This window comes from Loxodonta africana, chromosome 4 (genome assembly GCF_030014295.1).
Source record: "Loxodonta africana isolate mLoxAfr1 chromosome 4, mLoxAfr1.hap2, whole genome shotgun sequence".
NCBI lineage: Eukaryota > Metazoa > Chordata > Mammalia > Proboscidea > Elephantidae > Loxodonta > Loxodonta africana.
Window position 1 is genome coordinate 26,007,900 of NC_087345.1, and position 24,202 is coordinate 26,032,101.

Below are 24,202 nucleotides of genomic sequence, written 5' to 3' on the forward strand. Positions count from 1 at the left end.
GAATGAACAAATCTGTCTTAGAAGAAATACAGCCAGAATGCTCCTTAGAAGTGAGGATGGAGAGACTTCATCTCACTTACTTCAGACATGTTATCAGGAAGGACCAGTCCCTGGAGAAGAACATTGTGCTTGGTAAAGTGGAGGGTCAGCAAAAAAGATGAAGATCCTCAATGAGATGGACTGAGACAGTGACTGCAACAATGGGCTCAAACATAGCAACAGTTGTGAGGATGGCACAGGACTGGGCAGTGTTTCATTCTGTTGTACACAGGGTCACTATGAGTTGGAACCAACTCGACCGCACCTAACAACAACAATCTTTACGGGAGCAGATTGCCAGGTCTTTCTCCTATGGAGCAACTGGTGGGTTCGAACTGCCCACCTTTCACTTAGCAGTTGAGTGCTTACTTCGTCAGTAAGCCACCAGGGCTCCTACTGAACAAGAAAACTGTTTCTAAAGTTCTTAGCATGTCATGTAGCAGGTACTCAAGAAGAGGCGGCCAGTATTATACGTCCACTGTTAATAACAAAGGGGTCACTACAAGAAAGAATTTTTAACAGAGTCATGGGCTGGGGGGAGGACAATTTTTAGGCAGACAGAAGCTAAAATCGCCCAAGGCTGTGTGTGTTCTACATTTATACAGAGACTACAGCATCCACTCAAGGACTCACCATAAGCCAAGGCTAGACTCTCAAATATCTCACACCAGGAACCTGGTTTGTTTTTTGTTTATTCTTAGTTCTATTTGGGTATGCCTCTTTACAAAAGCCTAGCTTTATCAGATTGCTCCAATGGACTATTAACTATTTGTATAACAAAAGTAGAAAGCTAGCAAGCACCCCTGTTCACTTAAAACCTCTCTTCTATCAGAAATCACTTTCGCCTGCAATGCAAGTGGGCAGAGGGTCTGAATGCAGGTCTTCCTACACCTAAGGACGTTCTCTTCCCCTAGTTCAGGGGCTCTTCTCAGCTTGGAAATTCCATGATTCCATTAGTTCTAGTGAGAGGCCCTGGCAATAAGGTCTTTCATGTGTGGTCGTTAAACACTCACCATGGTGAAGGCGGACTGGAAATTTCCAGTAACACACCCTCCAGACAATCTCACTGTCCAGACAAACCAGAAAACGTAGCCCATGAACTCCACCCGGTCTGTCAAGCTCTCCTTTGCTCCCATAAGCACAGGATGAAGCACTGGCTAATTAAATTAACCCCATAAGGAGCCCTGGTGGCTCAATGCAGTAGTCTGAACCTTCGCAGTGGCTCCACAGGAGAAAGACTTGGCGATCTCCTCCTGTAAGCATTACAGTGTCCATCAGCTCTACTGTCACCTAGGGTCGCTATGAATCGAAAATTGACTCAACGGCACACAACAACAATTAACCCCATAGTCCAGCTACCCAGGCAAAAAGCCAAACCTAAAAATAGCTGAAGGCACTCTTCAGGAAGCTGGCAGTTCCATGGTCTGTTCCCAGCTTCCCATCCAAATAGCCAGTAGCAGCAACAGACTGGGCCTCTCCCTAAAATTCATTTCTATATCATTACAAAACACACAGACACACACACTTTAAAACACTTTTCCCCGATGGATGCGAAGTGAGGCAGGAAGGCTGCCTGCTATTCATATACATCTGCTCGAGAACACAGAATAACCATCACATTTTCCCTAAAGAGAAAAATCTAAAGGTCAAGCAAGAATGACTAGCTCCTTCATGTGCTGGCAAGGAACCCAGCAAAGTGAAATTCCCAGCGCAGGAAGCGCTGAAGCCCAGGCAGAAGGCTGCAGGGAGGAGAGGACACACACACACACACACACACACACACACACACGAGATGATTTACGCTCCAGCTTCAAACCAAGACAGGCTGCGCAAAGACCCAATTTCCCTTAGATTGCCTTGCTGCCTAAGAACAAAACGAAAAAAAACAAACCCATTGCCGGTGAGTCGATTTTGACTCATGTTGTTGTTGTTGTTAGGTGCCGTCGAGTCAGTTCCGACTCATAGTGACCCCATGCACAACAAAACGAAACACTCCCCGGTCCCGTGCCATCCTTACAATCATTGTTATGCTTGAGCTAGGTGCAGCCACTGTGTCAATCCACCTCGTTGAGGGTCTTCCTCTTTTCCACTGACCCTGTACTTTGCCAAGCATGATGTCCTCTAGAGACTGATCCCTCCTGACAACATGTCCAAAGTATGTAAGACGCACTCTCGCCATCCTTGCCCCTAAGGAGCATTCTGGTTGTACTTCTTCCAAGACAGATTTATTCGTTCTTCTGGTAGTCCATTGTATATTCAATATTCCTCGCCAACACCACAATTCAAAGGCATCAATTCTTCTTCGGTCTTCTTATTCATTGTCCAGCTTTCACATGCATATGATGCGATTGAAAGTACCGTGGCTTCGGTCAGGCGCACCTTAGTCTTCAAAACGACATCTTTGCTCTTCACTTTAAAGAGGCCCTTTGCAGCAGATTTACCCAAGGCAATGTGTCTTTTGATTTCCTGACTGCTGCTCCCATGGCTGTTATTTGTTGATCCAAGTAAAATGAAATCCTTGATAACGCCAATCTTTTCTCCGTTTATCATGATGTTGCTCACTGGCCCAGTTGTGAGGATTTTTGTTTTCTTTATGTTGAGGTGCAATCCATATTGAAGGCTGTGGTCTTTGATCTTCATTAGTAAGTGCTTCAAGCCCTCTTCACTTTCAGCAAGCAAGGTTGTGTCATCTGCATAATGCAGGTTGTTAATGAGTCTTCCTCCAATCCTGATGCCCCGTTCTTCTTCATATAATCCAGCTTCTCAGATTATTTACTCAGCATACAGATTGAATAGGTATGGTGAAAGAATACAACCCTGATGCACACCTTTCCTGACTTCAAACCAATCAGTATCCCATCGTCCTGTCCGAACAACTGCCTCTTGATCTATTAAAGGTTCCTCATGAGCACAATTAAGTGTTCTGGAATTCCCATTCTTTGCAATGTTATACATAATTTGTTATGATCCACACAGTCAAATGCCTTTGCACAGTCAATAAAACGCAGGTAAACATCCTTCTGGTAGTCTCTGCTTTCAGCCAGGGTCCATCTGACATCAGCAATGATATCCCTGGTTCCACGTCCTCTTCTGAAACCGGCCTGAATTTCTGGCAGTTCCCTGTCGATACACTGCTGCAGCCATTTTTGAATGCTCTTCAGCAAAATTTTGCTTGCGTGTGATATTAATGATATTGTTCTCTAATTTCCACATTCGGTTGGATCACCTTTCTTGGGAATAGGCATAAATATGGATCTCTTCCAGCCAGTTGGCCAGGAAGCTGTCCTCCATATTTCTTGGCATAGACAAGTGAGCACCTCCAGTGCTGCATTCGTTTGTTGAAACATCTCAGTTGATATTCCATTAATTCCTGGAGCCTTGTTTTTTGCCAGTGCCGTCAGAGCAGCTTGGACTTCTTCCTTCAGCACCATCGGTTCCTGATCATATGCTACCTCTTGAAATGGTTGAACATTGACTAATTCTTTTTGGTATAATGACTCTGTGTATTCCTTCCATCTTCTTTTGATGCTTCTTTCTGCATCATTTAATATTTTCCCCATAGAATCCTTCACTGTTGCAACTCGAGGCTTGAGTTTTTTCTTCAGTTCTTTCAGCTTGAGAAACACCAGCGTGTTCTTCCCTTTTGGTTCTCCATTTCCAGCACATGTCATTATAATACTTTACTTTGTCTTCTCGAGCTGCCCTTTAAAACCTTCTGTTCAGTTCTTTTACTTCATCAATTCTTCCTTTTGCTTTAGCTGCTGGACGCTCAAGAGCAAGTTTCAGAGTCTCCTCTGACATCCATCTTGGTCTTTTCTTTCTTTCCTGTCTTTTCAGTGACCTCTTATTTTCTTCATGGATGATGTCCTTGATGTCATTCCACAACTCGTCTGGTCTTCGGTCACCAGTGTTCAATGCGTCAAATCTGTTCTTCAGATGGTCTCTAAATTCAGGTGGTATATACTCAAGGTTGTATTTTGGCTCTCGTGGACTTGCTCTGATTTTCTTCAGTTTCAGCTTGAACTTGCATATGAGCAATTGATGGTCTGTTCCACAGCTGGCCCCTGGCCTTGTTCTGACAGATGATATTGAGCTTTTCCATCATCTCTTTCCACAGATGTAGTCAATTTGATTTCTGTGTGTTCCATCTGGCGAGGCCCATGTGTATAGTCGCCGTTTATGTTGGTGAAAGAAGGTATTTGCAATGAAGAAGTCGACTCATAGCAACCCTATAATACGTGTCGGTAATTGGGGGAGGAAGGTGTGCCAGTAGGAAGTCTGCAGGCAGAACCCTTTTCATTTTTCCACTCTTCCCATTTCCAGCTAAAGTGCTCACGATAAGCCCCATTGGTCACAAAGCAGCGTGGGTACCAAATATCAGAGATACAGCAGATCCAAATTCCAGGCTTCCCACGACCCAACTCCCAAGTCTGGCGATGTATGGGAAGGGCTGAACTGAAGCGTTTTCTGTTGTCACCACTGCAAAGAAACTGGACAGCCCTGGAGTCAGTGCTGCGTGTCAGAGGCGCAGCATTCACCTCCCAGGTAAGCAGAAGGCCGGGGGCAGCATAGCTCACTGGGTCCACAGACCCTTTTGGGACCTGCAGCCCCTCCCGCACCTCCCCTTGCTACAGCTTCAGCCCTCCCACCCCGACGCCATCCTTCCTGCCAACCCTGGACACAACTTTCTAAAATGAAATATAAAAGTTCCTTTAGGTACCGCTTTTATTCCTTGAAGAAGCCCTGGTGGTACAGTGGTCAAAGTGCTCAGCTGCTAACCAAGAGGTTTGGCGGTTCAAGTCCACCTGCTGCTCCAAGGGAGAAAGATGTAGCAGTCTGCTTCAGTGAAGATTTACAGCCTTGCCACTGGTCTCATTCCTTCAGGAGCAAGAAAGGATGAAGAAAACTAAAGCCACAAGGGAAAGATTAGTCCAAAGGACTAATGGACCACATCTACCACGGCCTCCACCAGACTGAGTCCAGTAAAACTAGATGGCGCCCGGCTACCACCACGGACTGCTTTCACAGGGATAACAGTAGAGGGTCCCAGAGAGAGCTGGAGAAAAATGTAGAATAAAATTCTAACTCAAAAAGAAAGACCAGACTTGCTGGTCTGACAGACTGGAGAAACCCTGACAGGATGGCCCCCAGACACCTTTTCAGCTTAGTAATGAGGTCACTCCTGAGGTTCAACTTTCAGCCAAATATTGAACAGGCCCACGGAACGAAACAAGTTTAAAAGGGTGCACCAGCCCTGGCGCAGGGACTGGAAGGCAGGAGGGAACAGGAAAGCTGGTAATAGGGAACCCAGGGTTGAGAAGGGAGAGTGTTGACATGTTGTGGGGTTGCTAACCAGTGTCATAGAACAATGTGTATATGAATTGTTTGTTGAGAAACTAGTTTGTTCTATAAACCTTCATCTAAAATACAATAAAAAAAAAAAGATTTACAGCCTTGGAAACCCTATGGGGCAGTTCTACTCTGTTCTATAGGGTTATTATGAATCGGGATCGACTTGACAACAACGGGTTTACTCCTTGAAAGGAGTCCCTGGGTGACGCAAACAGCTAAGCCCTCAACTACTAGCAGAAAGGTTGGTGATTTGAGCCCAGCCAGAGGCGCCTCAGAAGACAGGCCTGGCAATCTGCTTCAGAAAGGTCACAGTCTATGGAGCAGCTCTACTCTGCACACATGGGGCCGCCATGAGTTGGAATCGGCTCGACTGCAACTAACTACAACCATGACTTTATTCTTCAGAGGATTAATTTGCTGCTGTGGAGACAAATTTCAGATTTTCAGAGCCATCCGGCCTTCCAGAGAAGTGTTTTCTCAAAGTGAGGTCTGAGAACCCCTGTATCAAAGTCACTTGGCGGGGAGAGAGAGGGATTATTCAATAGATCCTTAGGCCCCACCTCAAACCTACCGAATCCGACTGTTGGCTGTAAGGCCCCAAAATGTACATTTTGAGAAAGCTCACTGGTGAGTCACATGTACATGAGCTTTTGAGACCCAGTACCCTAGAATGAGCCCTAGCGATGCAGTGGTCAGGCACTCAGCTGCAAACCCACCAGCTGCTCCTCGGGAGAAAGATGTGACAGTCCGCCTCCGTAAAGATTACAGCCTTGGACACCCTATGGGACAGCTCTACTCTGTCCTATAGGGTCACTAGGAGTTGGAATCTTAGAACCTGTGAGTTTTGGGGCCCTAGGATAGCAATTCTAAAAAATTCTCAAGGGTTCCTATCGTAGGTACAATGGGAAATCATAGATGGGATGTGGAGGGTAGGCAAGTGTGGAGGTAAGAAACCAGCTTTATGAAAACCCAAAGGAGAGATGACGGTGGCTGGGACCGGTTTAGTGGCAGCAGAGATGGAATGTGGATAAATACATGAGCTCTTTGGAGGTCCTTCACCAGGAGGTGATGTGGGAAAATCAGAAGGCATCAGTGACATAAACAAAAGGCTGGCTAAGCTGTTCTACAGTTTAGGTGAGGTTATTTGTTGTTGGGTACCACCAAGTCGATTCCAGCTCACGGCAACCCCATGTGACAGAGTAGAGCTGCCCCCATAGGATTTCTAGGCTGTTTAGTCTTTACAGGAGCAGATCACCAGGTCTTTCTCCCGTGCAGCTGCTGGATGGGCTCAAATCGCCAACCTTTTGGTTAGATGAGGTCAGAAACTATAAGTCCGTAGTGATTCCAATCAGCCCTTCTTTAGGGCTGGGTGATCTCTCCAATTCTGATCCTATGCCAAGCCCATCAAAACTTCCCTTCTGTTCCAAAAAACACCCAGAGATTTCAGATGAGATGCCAGTCAAGAAACGGTAAAAGTGAGGACGCTTCTGAGACACTGGGGTTTGGGAGGAATGCACAGACTTTGCAATAAGCCGGGCCTGAGTTCAAATCTCCACTCAAACTCATATGAACAGGTGACCTGGGGTCAAGTAATTTCTCTGAGTCTCGTGTCTTGTCCATAATTCGAAGATAACATGTACCTGATGAAGGTGTGAGAATTTGAGGCAACTGAAGTACCTGGCACACAATAAAAAAAAAAAAAAAAAAAAATTGCTGTTGAGTCGATTCCAACTCCTAGAGACCCTATAGGACAGAGTAGAACTGCCCATAGGGTTCTCAAGGCTGTAATCTTTACGGAGGCAGACTGCCACATCTTTCTCCCAAGGAAAGGCCGGTGGGTTCGAACCACAGACCTTTCGTTTAACAGCCAAGAGCTTAACCACTGCGCCACCAGGGCTCCTTTGGCACACACTAGGTCCTCAATAATTATTGGCTTTTATTACAGCAACCCCTGCCTCACTCACAAGACTAAAATCTAGACACAGAACAACCCCATGGAGTTCGGTGAGCCTTTCCTTTGTGGTAAAGGCCAGAATTAGATGGAGAATTTGGCCCAGGAGAGACTGGGGCAGGGAAGGGGGTGGTGGCCATTTGGTCTAGTAAAGTAGGAAGTCCATTTGCCTAAGCCAAAAACACGTGAACCTAAAGGACACACCCGAACTTAAAAGAAGTAAATTCTACCCATTTAACTCAGGCTCCTTTAATTTCCTTGGGCTCCCTATTTGATGTGGCTCTGGGCCGTTTCCACATGTCATTGCGTCGGGAAGCCGCTGCCCAGCCCGATCCAGGCAGCAGTGCACTCCTCCTCACGGTCATAAACACCTAGAGCCACCAAGGATGACACGTTTCAGCAAGGGGGGTGGGAGGAGGAGGGAGGATAGAGAAGAACATGAGACAAAAAACCACGGATTATTTTTTTCAAACCATAGAGAAGTGAACACTCTGTTCAGCCTCGGGTGAGACATTTAAATAGCAGAAACCCCAAAGCTCTTTTCAAAAATGCTTCCTCTTTCTTTGCCAGTCTGCCGTCTGTGTCTCCTGAGACACATGTGACACATATGAAACATGTGAGAGAACCCATGACCGCTCCCTAGAGAAAGAAGCAGAGTTTGAGCAGCAGGCTAGGGTTACGTGCAGCTAGGTTTGGTTTTTTAAACCATTTCTTTCGATGTCTCAGAAAACCTGGTCCAACCCAAATAAAACATGGGGAAAGGACCTGAACAGACATTTTTCCAAAGAAGGTAACACAGATGACCACGAAGAGATGCTTACCCTCATTAGTCATTAGGGAAATGCAAGTCGAAACCACAATGAGAAACCACTTCACACCCACCAGGATGGCTGTTACCAAAAACAAAGCAAAACAAAACAAAAACAGAAAATAATAAGTGCTGGCAAGGATGTAGAGAAATTCATTGCGGGGCGGTGGGGGGGATGTGTAAAATGGTGCAGCCACTACTGGAAACAGTTTGGCAGTTCCTCAAAAAGTTAAACGCAGAATTATCATATGACTCAGCAATTCCACTCCTAGGTATATACCCAAAAGAAGCAAAAACTGGGATTCAAACAGATACTTGCACACCAACGTTCACTGCAGCATTATTCACAATGCCAAAAGGTGGAAATAACCCAAGTGCCCATCAATAGACTAATGAATGAATAAAACGTAGTATATCTGTACAATAGAATATTATTCAGCCATAAAAATGGATGAAGTTTTAATACACGGTACAACATGAAAACATTATGCTAGGTGAAATTAAGTCGGACATAAAAAGACAAATATTGTTTGATTCCACTTATATGAGCTCTAGAATAGGCAAATGTAGTCCAGTACAACTAGACAGTGCCCAGCTACCACTGCTGACTGCTCTGACAAGGATCACAACAGAGGGTTCCAGACAGAGCTGGAGAAACATGTAGAACAAAATTCTAACTCAAAAAGAAAGACCAGACTTGCTGGCCTGACAGAGACTGGAGAAACCCTGAGAGTATGGCCCCCCAACACCCTTTCAGCTCAATAATGAAGTCACTCCTGAGGTTCACCCTTCAGCCAAAGATTGGACAGGCCCATAAAACAAAACGAGACTAAAGGGGCACACCAGTGCAGGGACAAAGAGTAAAAGGCAGGAGGGAATAGGAAAGCTGGCAATAGGGAACCCAAGGTCGAGAAGGGAGAGTGTTGACATGTTGTGGGGCTGTTAACCAATGTTATAAAACAATGTGTGTACTAACTGTTTAATGAGAAACTAGTTTGTTCTGTAAACCTCCAGCAAAAGTACAATTAAATTAATAATAAAAAAAAAATTTTTTTAATTAAATTAATAATAGAACAGGCAAATGCACAGAGACAGTTACCAGGGGCTAAAGGGAGGGGGGAAATGGACAGCTATTGTTCAATGTCTACAGAGTATCTGTTTGAGATATTGGAAAACTTTTGGAAATAATGGTGATGGTTGCACAACACTGAATATACTTAACCTCACTGAATTGTACACTTAAAATAGCAAATGTTATGTTACACATATTTACCACAATAAAGTTTTTTTTTTTTTTTAAAAGTCATGGGAGTACAACCAGCTGATAACCTTAAGTCTGGTCAAAATCCTTCTGGCATAGGTCTCCTGACAAATACAGGGAAAATAGTCTTCATGTATAGTTTCTATCCATTTATGTGCTCATTCATTCATTCATTTGTTCATTAAATAATTTATTCATTCTTCCTTTTGCTTAGTTCAAGAGTGCATCTGCGGACTTGGAACTGAAGAATTCTCTTTGAGGTCAACCTTCTCATTTTATAGATGACAGAACTAAAATTCATGCAAATCCACCCAAAGTTATACATGAAATCACTGTCCAAATTACTACCAGAAGTCTTTTTTGTTTCTTATCCACTGTTACCAGAGTTTATTCCAGACAGAGTCTAAAATGTGGCTAAGTATTTCGTATGGATTGAACTGTGTCTCCCCAAAAGTTATGGTGAAGTAGTAACCCCTGTACCTGTAAATATGACCCTGTTTGGAAATAGAATGGGTCATAAACCTAATCCCTTCTGAGTGGTGTCTTATAAAAAGAGAAGAACACACAAGGATGACACAGATGCATCAAGAAGCAGTAAAGCAACGTCCAGGATTGCCCGCAGCTGCCATAAACTAGGAGAGAGGCCCACAGAAGGAAGTGACACAGCCAAGACCCTGATTTGGACTTCCAGCCTCTAGAGTTGTGAGATAATAAATTCCTGTTCTTTAAAACCACCCACTTATGGCATTTGTTGTAACAGCAGCACTAGGTAACTAAAACAATTACAATATCTTAAATTGAAAATATAATCAAATTTGCTAATGAGGATGAACTGTATCCCCCAAAATGTGTGTCAACTTGGCTAGGCCAATTCTCAGTATTGTGTGATTATCTACCATTTTGTCTTCTGATGTGATTTTCCTATGTATTATAAATTCTACCTCTATGATGTTAATGAGGTGAGATTAGCAGCAGTTATGTTAATGTGGCAAGACTCAAACTACAAGATTAGGTCATGTCTTCAACCAATCTCTTTTGGGATATAAAAGAGAGAAGCCAGCAGAGAGACATGGGGACCTCATACCACCAAGCAAGCAACGCAGTGAGCAGAGCATGTCCTTTGGACCCAAGGTTCCTGCGCTGAGAAGCTCCTTCACCAGGGGAAGACTGATGACAAGGACCTTCCTCCAGAGGTGACAGAGACAGAAAGCCTTCCCCTAGAGCTGGGCACCCTGAATTTGGACTTGTAGACTACTAGGCTGTGACAGAATAAACTTCTTTGTTAAAACCATCCACTTGTGGTATTTCTGTTATAGCAGCACTAGATAACTAAGACATTTGCCTTATTCAATGTTATCTTCCAAAAAATTATTTTATCATAAACAAAAGAAAAAGGCAAACAGTAGTTTCAAAAAGTAACAAAACAAAAACCTGGGCCAAGCTCTAAAAGATTTTAAAGTATTACAGAAGATTATGAAAATAGGAAAACTATGTGCTATTATAGTATGAATTGATAACTTTACCTTCACAATGTCACCAAGCAGCATAAGGGAGGCCAACCTATTTCTCATTTTATAGCAGGAAACTAGGGCACAGAGAGGTTAAGCGACCTCTGCAAGACACACATAGACACGGGGAAAGCTCAGAAGCCAGACACGCTGGTTCCAGTTGGTAACAATTTCCATGGGTCAAGGCTAGAAATGTGTTCTTCCTGACCAAGCAGAGATTTGCAAAATTAACTGTGTGTTCAACAAGGGCTCGGAGTACTTCACATCCAAGTGTAGAACTTTATTGTAGCAGAACTACTGGTTGACCCCCAAAAATCCATTCTCTCCTTCTTCCTTTAGAGCTAAATGGTCAAAATTTTAGCTAAGCACAGGACCACACAAAGACTACCTTTCCCTGCCTCCCTTGCAGCTAGAAATGGCTGTGACTAAATGAGATATATGCAAAAGTAATGAATGCAAAGATATGCCTTCCACTATATCTCTTTTCCCCTTCCCACTCACAGGAATGAAGATGCTGACCCATCTTCAACTGTGTGGATGAAGACCACAACACAGGTAGAGTGGAACAACAAGATAGAAAGTGTGTGGGTCGCCAACACCATGAAATCACTGCATTGGCCCTGAACTGCTGACTTGAGAAAAAAAGATACTGCAGCTTTTTTAGGCCACAGTATTATGTTTGTCCTCCAATAACAGGAGGTTAACAGACAAAAAGTTCATGTTGCCACTTTCAGTCCAAGTAAATTTTCCAAATAGCAAAACAGTTCCAAATACTACCTACTATAGGAGTGAGTTCTGTCTTCTTAACCCAATTATATATTATTCTACTCATTGTCCCTTCCACAGCCCTGGTGACCTTGTGACAAACAGTACTACAGTGACACATGGAATTCAAATCTCTACTACCACATGGATCGTCATGCATCAGGGTGAACATGCTAGATGTTGTTTTATTTTCCAAAAAGGCTATAACCGCCAGTTCTAAACCTCTTATTTTGGTCACAAGATTAATCTTGGAAGCTCTTATGTGAGCCCTTCAATCGAAGCATTGTGAACTTACAGGAGTCCACAGACTGACTTAGGATTCCTGCTGGTCTAGATACATGGCTGACACTGGTCACCATTTTGGTTTTGCTAGGTGGCTCTTCTACATGGGTCTGATATCACTGGTACTCAACTGATATCAACAATTCAAATGCTATGTGCCTCCAATCTCCCATCTTGAGTAACAGCACCCCCAGTTTTCTTTGGGAACCACCCACCTCCACTCTCAGCCCTACCTGTGAGCTGCCAATGAGATTCATTCATTTAGTACCTATTTACTGAATATCTACTATTAGCTAGGTGCTGTTCTAGGTGCTGGTGCTATGACTGTTAACAAAAGATCAAAATCCCTGCCCTGGTGGAGTTTACAATCCAAGACTTGTGTGAAAACTCCTGGGAGAGAGAAGCCGCTGGAACTATTAGCAGCCATCTCGTCACCACGAGGGGAGAGACGCAGCATGAGAAAACAGATACTAGAGCCCCTGGGCCCTGTCACACTGAACTTTTCAGTTCTCTGGGCCAAAAAACAAATGTTCTGGACTGAGGGGAGGAAAAGAGTTGAATCTAAAAGACTCCTGATCAATACACCACATACCAAGAGAGAAGCCTTAAGGCTACTTCAGAAGACTAGTGAACAGTGAGTTCATGATAATGAGGGAAGAACCATTCAGAAAAGGAGGAGGAGAATGGTTACACAACTTGAAAAATGTAATCAATGTCACTGAATTGTACATGTAGAAATTGCTGGTGTATGTTTTGTTGTGTATACTTTCAACAACAATTTAAAAAAAAAAAAAAGACTACTTCAGAAAGGTATGAATGCAAGTTTGGAAATGTTGAATAAAGACAGGTAACTTTTCAGAAAATGGCCAATCCTTGAAGGCTCCTCAGCCCCAGGCACTGTTTTAAAGGACCCTTCCATGTTGTCATTTCCAGTTTTAAAAAACCTCACTCCCAATAACTTCAAGAATGGATGAACTGGTTCACTGTCTCTCTCACTATGCATTAAGACTTAGACCACGTCAACAGCCCCAAAATGGCCAGAGGCTAGATAGTTCTAGCTACCTCCTATAGCTCTTGAAATTGCCCTCTATAACTGCCAGCTCCGGGTACCATCACCTTTATTTCCCAAAGGGCTAAGTCACACTGGCTTTCTCAAGGTGGTGGTGGTGTTGTGATACCATCGAGTTGGTTCCAAATCATGGCTACCTTAGGTACAACAGAAACAAACACTGTCCGGTCCTGTGACATCCTCACAATCGTTGTTACGCTGGAGCCCACTGTTGCAGCCACTGTGTCAATCTATCTCGTTGAGGGTCTTCCTCTTTTTTGCTGACCCTTTAGTTTATTGAGTATGATGGCCTTCTCCAGGGACTGGTTCCTTCTGATAACATGTCCAAAGTATGTGAGACAAAGTCTCACCATCCTCCCTTCTAAGGAGCATTCTGGCTGTACTTCTTCTAAGACAGATTTGTTCCTTCTTTTGGCAGCCCATGGTATATTCAGTATTCTTCACCAACACCATTAACTTAAAGGTGGTTACTGGATCCCAATGATTCTGATCGCTGCATTCACTCCCAGGCAGGTCCCACCATGCTCCGGGACACTCTGCATACTTACTGTTAGCCAGCGCGGCCTGAACCATACACACAGATAACTGAAGTTAATTGACCACATCCTATTTTAACAGGAAACCTAATAGCCAGCTATTTTAAACCCATTCTCACTTCCCTTCATCATCTTCTACCACAGTGCTAAATTGATAGGAAGTCTGGGAGTTCATAAACGAAAGAAAATATGGAGGTAGGGGAAATGGGGCCACTATATAATTCTGGTATAAAAAGGTTCAGGGGAGTCTATAGGGTTGGAAGGACGGTGCTAGGAACTGTATTTGCATAGCAAGCAACGTATTTTTATTTAGCATGTATTTTGGGGTGATCTGATGTGGGCTGGTGGAAATTTGGGGGGCCTAAATCTTCTCTCGAGCCACCCCTTGGTACTGCCATTAGAAACATTTACATCCAGCCTCACTCTAACATCAAGAAGTGATTTTCCATCAGTATCTGAAAGAAATAATAAGAAACAAAAAGATTTACATACAAAAAAAAAAATGTTTACCACGTTATTTCTTTTAAAAAAAAGGAAAAATTTGTTGATGTTTGAAAAAAGAGAACAATTAACTTAAAATGCACCCAAACCTTCCCTCTGGAGGGACACAACAGATAGTATAGGGGAAGCTGTGATCGGCTGCGTGTAACCATCCGTGACGGCTTTCACTTTTGCAGAAGGAAAGATACAGTTTGAGTTATGAGTTTAAGTTAGGAGTGTGGTTTAGTTACTGTTTTCCTTCGCCCCACCCCTTCCTGTTTATGACGGCCTATTCCCACAAACCTGAGAACATCAGCAAGATGCAACTTCCTGAAGAAGCTTTGTTTTCAGGGTACTGTGAGCCATCATCAGCCTTCTGAGTGGTACAAGATGGGTAAAGAGAAGTTTCTCCAGCACCTTGATGGCTCCATGGCACTGGGCAGGACCTCACTCAAGGAATCTCTCCACCTGTGCTGCAATTCCTCCCTCGCTGTCAGCTGAGGACCATGGCGTGCACAATGTCTCCTAGAGCTATTACTGTGTCTTACTAATTACAGTGTGATCATCCATTTTCCATCCATTTCTGGTGGCTCCTGGCATTCCTTGGCTTGTGGCAGCATAACGCCAACGTCTGCCTCCATCTCCACATGGCCTTCTTTTCTGCGTGTCTCTGTGTGTCCCCCTCTTCTTCTAAGGGCCCACCCAAACCCAGTATCACCAGATCTTAATTTAACTAACTACAACTGCAAAGACTCTCTTTCCAAATAAGGTCACATTTTGAGGTTCAGGATGGACATGATTTTTGGGAGAGGACACGATCCAACCCAATAGAGTGACAATGAGGAAATTTCTATTCCCTTCCCAATTGTGGTGTAAAACTTTCCTGGCTCATTTATTCAGACATGCAGGCATGTATTCAACAAACATTGATTTCATTGCAACCCTGTGATACGTCAGGTACTAAGCATACAATTTGAGCCCTCCCGGAAGCATGCCATCCGATGTGAACGAAATAGTAAACAAGAGCATCAGTGCTGGGATACAGGTGGGCTCTATTAGGAGGACTGAAGGCTAAATTAAATTGGCCGGGACACAGTATGAGTGACATTGTCATACACTGCTGGCTGGAGCATAAACTGACACAACCTTCTAGAAAACAATCTGGCCACACCTATCAAGAGCCTTCAAAATTTATAACCTGTGAATTTCCTTTCGGAAAACCTATTTCGAAGAAATATTATGAAACTAGGACAAAGGTTTATGTACAAAATGTTTTAGCGTGGCTTTTTGTTTTTATTTTTGGTGAAAATATAACAAAGCATACACCCATTCAACATTTTCAACATTGGTTACATTCTTGGCATTGTGGGTGTAACCTGCAAAAGCCAGAACCGGTGTAAGACAGAAACCTGTCAAAGAAGAAAAACTCAGATATTTTCCACTAACAGAGATCAACGGAACACGCAAAACCCTGTCAAAGGCAGAAAACTTTTGAAACCAAGAAAAACGAGGCAGCCCTGTCAAATTCCGGCTCTCACGTGTTTCACTGTACGAAAGATGACTTCATCCTTCCAAGTGTACATATGCATAGAGAAACTGACTAGAAGGCAATACATCAAAAAATTGACAGAGTCCCTCAAGGGGTGGTAGGATCAGGAGCAACTTTCTGGAAGTAGGAGGTGCCTTTTTTTCCCCCAAAAAATTCTCTATAATGGGCCTGAATTAATTTCATAATCAGAAGCAAAGAATAAATAAACATGCAAGCAAATGAAACATTGCTTTACCCTGGGGCATTTCAGGATGCAGGGGAAGGGGGAGGGCTACGGAGAAGAAGCCAGAGTTGTCACCAACCTTGCCACTTGATAAAGTGTATACCAAGAATGTATGTTCCATCAAGACAGGGATTGTTGTCGGTTTTGTTTCTTGCTGTTCCCCTAGCCCTTACAAGGGTCCCCAGCCCTTAGAAGGGTCTCCTAGACCTTGCAAGGGCCCCCTAACCCTTACACGGCCCCGCATACAAGGTGGGCATTCAGTAAATCCTTGTTGAACAACCAAATTAATGACCAGAGTCCAGCTCAGATGTCCCCTTCTCTGTGAAGTTCCCTAACCTCCACTAAACTTAATTACTCCTTTTTTTCTAGACACCATAGCCATTATTACAAAACACTATAGCTACCACTAAGGAGCCCTGGTGGTGCAAGAGTTAAGTGCTCCACTGCTAAGCAAAACGTTGCTGGTTCAAACCCACCCAGCGGTTCCACAGGAAACAAAACCTGAGGATCTGCTTCAGCAGCTCAGAAAACCCTATGGGGCACTTCTACTCTGTCACATGGGGTCTCTATAAGGCGAAATCAACTCAGTGGCACTTAACACAGATACCACTTATGAGTGTCATCACTTGCAAAATTGCACGTGACTTGGGCCGGGGACCCAGTCTTATTCCTATTTGTCTCTTTAGTCAGATAAACTTTTGGTCAATAAATGTTTGCATGATGGCTAGACGGGTGGACAGATGTCGGTCTGTTCCTACTGTATTAACAGTAATCATTTTAATTCTGCTTTAATTCTAATGTAAACCTGTATCCATTTTGAGAACTACTAATAGAATACGATCTTAGTTGGAAAGAGATTTTAGAAGTAGTCTAAGCAGTATACTGCGAAGCTGTTTTCAGCCTTGAAACTCTTCTAACAAAATTTTACTCTGAGTTCCCAAACATAAAACGGATAAGCCAGGAGCCACTCTGATGGGAGAAGGGGGATTATTGGAATCACACCCCTCCCTTCAAGGGCTTCCTGCCCTAAACTTAACCCTTTGGTGACCCAATTATTTTCTGCTTTGAATTTTTTGTTGATACCATGTGTTTTTATTAAGGGAATATCTGATTTTTTGGTAGGCAGTATGGAGTTTTTTTTTTTTTTTCCTTCCTCCTACCATAAGGGTTTAGTGGTACATATGAAGTACCACTAATCATACCACAGAGCACCCACCGGGGTCTACTGGTACATATGTGTAACAAACAAAAATTTTCAAAATTTCTATTTTTCCAACCAAAAATTCAGATTTCTCATATAATACCCTGTAAAATCAGTAATTTGCAGCACAAGCCCATTTCTTTGGTTTCAAACAGTCATAAAGACCTCTGCCTTTCAGTAACACGCACTGTCAGTGGTACACAGCTTTCCAATAAACCCCAGAGGCTGAAAAAGTCCACAGTTGCTGTATGTACCGCCAGCACAAAAGGGTTAAGTTATCTGCTCCGGTCTTCTTGGGCTTGTTGTTGTTAGTTGCCATCCAGTGGGCTCTGACTCATGGCGACCCTATGTATAATAAAATGGTGCCTGGGCCTGTCCCGTCCTCACAATCATATGTATGTTTTGAGTCCACTGTTGCAGCTACCCTGTCAATCCATCTCACGGAGCTTTTCCCTTATTTGTGCTGACCCTCTACTTTACTAACCATGATGTCCTTTTCTAGCAATTGGTCCTTCCTGAAGACCTACCCAAAGTAAGCAATTTTCAAAGTCCTTGCCATTCTCCTCCCTTCTAAGGAGCATTCCGGCTGCCCCTTGGGCTTAGAGAATCCATTTGAAAACTGCCAACACTTACATTTGTCAGTCACACATGCAAGGTTACCCCAGAAGGTGGTAGCAGAACCAGGTCTAGAACCCAAGTTTCCTGATCCCACGCCCGCCCAATGCCTTTCTACTTAACTGCTACCTCCTCTCCCTGTCAGGGTCGCCCATGTTTTCTAACAGATCAAACACTCAGTGATCACAGCAAAGGCTTAGGTGCTGAGGACTCTGGGCTCTTAAACCACCCCTTGTTTCTTTCCAATGAACATAAAGGAGGAATGTCACTGTGACTTTCCAATGACAACATCCTTCACGTGGCTCAGAACTCATGTGCCGGAAGGCACTCACTATCAGACCTGTGCTTACTTTTTAAATCCCCATTTGCTTTGACATGCACAGGAAACAAAGTCAGCATAAGCTTCCAGAGAATCCAGCCTGAGTCCTGTAAAAGAGCGCCCTGAGCCACTCCCTCTGGAGTTCAGTGGATTACCCTAAAACAAGCAAGGCCACTCACGGTTCCACAGCAGTATTTTTTAAACGCATAATTGTCCTTCAGAGGAAGGCTCACACTCTTTCAACAAAAGCTGTTTCATTACAAGTGACTAAAAGATTGCCTGTTCCATTTCTGATTTCAAACGCAGGCTTCCATTTTTGAACAGCAAAATTACACAGAGAGCACTACCTACAATAAAACCTTGGCTCTTAAAGGATGTCTACTATCTAATTCTTCCAGTTTCAAAATAATCCCCGTTCCAATACTTTTGCATAGGCTTCCACTAATAACTACAGTCTCAATTAGGCCTTACTATGCCTAATCCTGGAAACCCTGGTGGCGTAGTAGTTAAGTGCTACAGCTGCCAACCCAAAAGACTGGCAGTTCGAATCCACCAGGCACTCCTCGGAAACTCTATGGAGCAGTTCTACTCTGTCCTGTAGGGTCACTAAGAGTCGAAATTGACTTGAGAGCAATGGGTTTGGTTTGGTTTCTATGCCTAATCCGGAGTCCTGGTGGCGCAGTGGTTAAGACCTCAGCTGCTAAACAAAAGGTTGGCAGTTCACCAGCCATTCCTAGGAAACCCTGTGAGGCAGTTCTACTCTGTCCTATAGGGTCGCTACTAGTCGGAATCTACTCCGTGGCAATGGGTTTGGGTTTTTTGGGGTTTTTTTGGTTATGCCTAATCCCTAAATCCTTAAAAAAGACTGCAAATGTAGATCCAGGAACCCCTTTGGTTTGTCTTCCCACATGCCTCCCTAAAAAGATCCTGCACAGCTATGAAAGACATTACTGTGTTGTTTTTGTTGTTTTGTTTTTTAATTAAGCCTTTGAGAGAGTTGGAGGGGGAGTGTATGTGGTTTTCTTGTTTGTTTTGTTTTGGGGGGTCATTTTGTTTTTTATTGTGGTACAAATATACATAAGGAAACGTTTGCCAATTCAACAATTTTGACATGTATAATTCAGTAACACTGATTACAGTCTTCGAGTTGTGCAACATTAACGCTGTCCTTCTCTGAATTATTCCACCACCGTTAACATCAACTCGATGCCCTCTAAAGAAAACTTCCCTTTCCCCCTCTCTCCTGCCCCTCTTAACCACTCAAAGTTCAGCTTCTATATATTTACCTAGTTCATATCTTCTTTTTTTAATGGGAAGAAGAGAGGATAAAAGGAAGTGAGACGCCCCATCAGGAGACCAGCTCCAGGATATCTATCAAGGGGTGTCAAATGCTATAGTCTGGCAGAGAAATGAAGGGGGTCCCCAGCTTTGTACCCAGCGTAATGTCCCCCAGAAGTGACTCTGAAAGCCAAAGAGGGGCTTTCATGGGGTGTGTGGGCTCTGCAATTAACCCACCCTCTCTCCCACAGCCCAGGAAGCGGGAGGTGAAGAGAGGCAGGCTTTTGATATGAAGATTACAGAGGGCAGCTGCGTTCAGGAGGACAATGCACTCAGACCCCACAAGCAGCCCAAAGCCTGACCCTCAGGTCCTGGTTCCCAGGAGGAAGTAGCTGACTTTGTTCTCTATCCTCCACAGCTCTCCCCAGCAGCCCAGAGCTGCAACCTGAGCCCCACAATACCAATGAGTTCGCATGAAAGCGAGAAATTCTCCTCTCCGGGACTATTTACATACTTGCTCTTTCTCCTGCCACTTCTTCCAGAGGCCTTTGAGGGTGAACCTCGGGCACCATTAAGGAACTGATAGACTGAAACTTAACCTCCATGGCCTATAATTTTGGCACCAGCAACACCAACAGTGGAGTTTGAAATCCTGCCACTGAGTGCTTTTAAGCTATTTCTTACTTTGCACTTTAGACATTCATGAATAATCTTACCTGCCATTAAATTGCTGGTAAGAGAAACTATTTCAAAACGGCTCCGGCTTCATTTTGAGAAAGTGAGTTTAAAACGTCTGTCCTTGTAACGTAACAAGAGAGTTTAATTGGGCTGAAATTTCACCATCTGAAAAACAAGACCCTAAACCTTCTATAAAGTCCCTGGGTGAAGCAAATGGCTTGTGCTCAACTACTAATCTAAAGGTTGGCGGTTCAAACCCACTCAGGAGTGCCTTGGAAGAAAGGCCTGGCAATCTGCTTCCATAAAGATCACAGCAGAGTAAACCTTACGGAGCTCAGTTCTACTCTGCAACACATGAGACTGCCATGAGTTGGAATAGACTCAGTGGCAACAGGTTTGGTTTAAACCTTCTGTGGTTGCCTGGTCACAAGAATAAGATGCAAATGCGGAGTATTTGCTCCTCCAGGTCAGCTCCCATCCCACCTCCACTCCCTCATGCTCACCTCCACTCCCTCATGCTTCCTGTTCCCAGTCATCACACTCCTTCCCTCCTGACTCCCCTGCTCTGGCAGGTGGCCTTGCCTGGAATGTCTTCCTCCCTTTTTCCCATACTCCCCTAGCAAATTTCTACTCATCCTTCAAGGCCCAGTGCAAACAACACCTGTCCCTGGAAATCCTCCTTAACCTCTCCAGGCTAACCAGTCACCCGTCAATCTCCTTCCTTAGCAGGTGGCCTCTCTTTATAACGCCAGTCACATTCTGCCCCAGGAGACAGTCAGTCATGAGTGTTTCTGTCCACTTGAAGAGAATCAATGTTACTCCAGCCAGTCCTTGCACGCGAATGTTTGTGTTAGAACCATTTTAAACCAAACTGAAGCAACTCTCTGAACCCCTCTGAGTCCCCACAGCCTCATCTGTAGAATGGAGTTGATGACAGTTTCTCTGTCTACATCGAAGTGTTTGTTAGGATCTCAATAAGACGGGCAAGCTTCAGATGGCAAATGATTAACTACAAGACTTTGAAGATATCTTAGAGGTCTGAAATCACTTTAACCCGAAAAAACCCATTGCCATTGAGTCAGTTCTGATTCATAAAGACCCTAAAGGACAGTGTTAAGCTGCCCCGTAGGGCTTCCAAGGCTGTAATCTTGATGGAAACAGACTGTTACATCTTTCTCCTGAAGATGGGCTGGTAAGTTTGAACTGCTGAGTTTGAGCTGCTGGCCTTTCAGTTAATAGGTTAGCACTTAACAACTGTGCCGCCAGGACTTCTTTGTAATCACTTCAGATACACACACACACACACACACACACACGACTCCAGAACCAGTACCTCTTATTCAACACATTGAGCAGAAGTGGAAATTTCCTACAGTCCTTTTATTGTTGTTGTGTGCCATTGAGTCAATTTGACTCACAGTGACCCTATGTGACAGACAGAACTGCCCCACAGGGTCTTCTAGGCTGTAATCTTTACAGGAGCAGATCCTCACGTCTTTTCTTCCACGGAGCTGCTGGTGAGTTTGAACTGCCAACCTTTTGGTTAGCAGGCAAGCACTTAACCATTGTGCCACCAGGGCTCCTTCCTAGAGCCCCAAGAGAATCAATATTCTCAGCTTAAACCTAGGAAAGCAAACATCCCCTAAAATCCAAACACATGAAAAGATGCTCAACGCCATTAGCCAGAGAGATATAAATCAAAACTACAATGAGATACCATTTCACTCCCACTAGGATGGCTACAAGCCCTGGTGGCGCAGTGGTTAAGAGCTCAGCTGCTAACCAAAAGGCCGACAGTTCAAATTTACCAGCTGCTCCCTGGAAATCTTATGGGGCATTCCACCCTGTCCAATGGGTCACAATGAGTCAGAATCAACCCGGCAGCAACAGGTTTGGATTTTTTCTGGAAGATGGCTAAGATTGGGGAAAAAAAGCCAGAACATAAAAAATGTTAGTGAGGATGTGGGGAAATCAGAACCCTTATCTATTGCTGGTGGAAATGGAAAATGATACAGCCATTGTGGAAAACAGTGTGGTGGTTCTTCAAAAAACTAAAAAGAGAGCTACCATAAAAAAAAAATATGACCCAACAATTCCACTCCCAGGTATATACCCAAAAGACTTGAAAGCAGAGACTCAGATACTTGTACAGCAGTGTTCACTTGCAGAACTATCACAATAACCGAAAGGTGGAAACAGCCTAAATGCCCATGAACATGTGAATGGATAAACAAAATATGGTACATACATACAATGGACTACTACTCAGCCAGTAGAAGAAATCCATACTACAATATGGATGGAGCTTGAAGACATTACGCTGAGTGAAATAAGTCAATCACAAAAGGACAAATACTGTAAGACTTTGCTTGTATAAAAAGACAAGAAAAGGCAAATGTGTAAAGACCAAAGTTTATTAGTGGTTACAAGGGGTGAGAAGGAGGGGGAAAGGGGATTAGCAGCGATAGGAAAATCGCATTGCTCAAGAGTAGGGTTGCACAGCTGATTATTATAATTGCTGTCAATAACTTGTACACCTGTAAAAAGTTGAACTGGCAAAAGTGGTGTGATAGATATATTTACGACAAAAACACGCACACACAAAAAAAGCGTAGCTGTTGAGGCTGCTTATGTACAACCAAACACCTCATGGAATTTGGTTTCTTGGTTTGGAGATTTGGGGTCCCAGTTAATTTACATGTTTAGCGCTTCTGTTCTGCCTCCTAGTTGGTTGTCTAGTGCCCGGGGACTTAAAATCTTGCAAGAAGGCCATCCAAGACACAAACAATTGGTCTCTATTTGCCTGGAGTAAAAGAGGAAGAAGGAGAGTCAGGAAGGAGGACATGGAATGTATGGCTAATTGCCTCCACGAACAACTGCCTCCTCTGCCACCAGACCAAGAACTGGGTGGTCTCCAGCTACCATTATTGAACACTTCGATCAAAGATTGTGTAGAAGAATCCTGATCAAAAGGGGGAAAATGCAGAAGAGAATTTCAAATCATCATAGAATCCAGACTTTCTGGAGCTAAGGGTGCTGGATGAACCCCTGAAACTACTGCCCGGAAACAATCTTTAAAACTTAAACCAAAAAACTCCCTGATGTCTTCTTAAAACCAAACACTAGTTTAGCTTAACTAGTAAAAAATGCCTGCCTTGAGCATTAGGCTCTTTTAAGAACTATCTATATGTGATCAAGGGGCGCCCTGGTGGCATAGTGGTTAAATCACTCAGCTGCTAGCCAAAAGGCGGGCCGTTCAAGCTCACCAGCCATTCCGTAGGAGAAAGATGTGGCAGTCTGCTTCGTTCAAGATTTATGGCCTCGGAAACCCTACCAAGCAGGTCTACTCTGCCTTATAGGGCTGCTATTGGTCGGAATCAATTCGACAGCAGTAGGTTTGGTTTTATATGGGGTCAAAGATACAATGGCAACTCGAAAAATTAGACAGGAAACTTGGCGGACAGTGAGTTTATGTTAACGGCAGAGTAACAACTCAGAAAAGGAGGGTGAAAATGGTTGTACAACTGGAAGAATGTAATCGATATCACTGAATTGCACATGTGGAAATGGTTGAACTGGGATATGTTCTGCTGTGTAGATTCTGCTGTAAAAACTCTAGTTCAATCCATAAAAAGCTCTCCAATACTTCAGAGCTGCACTACCCAATACGGTAGGCGCTAGCCACATGCAGCTATAGAGCACTTGAAATACAGTTAGTTTGCTATAAGTGTAAAATGCACTTTGGATTTCTGAAAACTTAGTACAAAAACAAATTTTTTAAGTAAAAAAGCTCATTAACAATTTTGTTGAAATGATAATATTTTAGATAATGAATTTTACCCATTTCTTCTTACATTTTTCCATATGATTACCAGAAAATTTACAATTATTAAGATGGCACAGGACCAGGCAACAAAGGTCTCTATGAGTCACAGCCAACAAAAGTCTCCACGATTCGGAGCAAATAACAACTAGAAAATTTACGGTTACACATGCAGCTTGCACTGTATTTCTATTGGACTGTGTGGCTCTAGAAGGCAGCCATGTGTCTTCTTTCAGACCCTCCTACTGCGAGCTGAATCCTTCCCCAGACACACTGGTTACTCTTATGGTTACAAAGCTACGATGACCACAGCTTTGACAGCTGTCCTCTTTTTGGCTGTGTCTATACCCACCCATGAGGTTAAATCGGTTGTTCTTGGCTTTCTTAAATGGCAGCTTACTATAGAATCAAACAGAAAATCAAATTGGCAATGGAAATAGTTGAAAACTCCATAACTGCCATTCT

General features: G+C 43.6%; 1 protein-coding gene across 6 annotated transcripts in view; it reads right to left on the reverse strand.

The window, feature by feature from the left end:
• The window catches only part of CHST11 (carbohydrate sulfotransferase 11), a 338,998-nt gene that overhangs the window by 292,744 nt on the left and 22,052 nt on the right, over window positions 1-24,202 (reverse strand). The window contains exon 1 of one of the 6 annotated variants that reach the window (XM_064283676.1): window positions 9,909-9,915. The exons of the other annotated variants lie outside the window; for them this stretch is intronic. The gene's annotated coding sequence lies outside the window, so the exon portion shown is untranslated. Of the gene's footprint in view, window positions 1-9,908; window positions 9,916-24,202 lie in introns of those variants that run through there. 6 annotated transcript variants of the gene reach the window in all.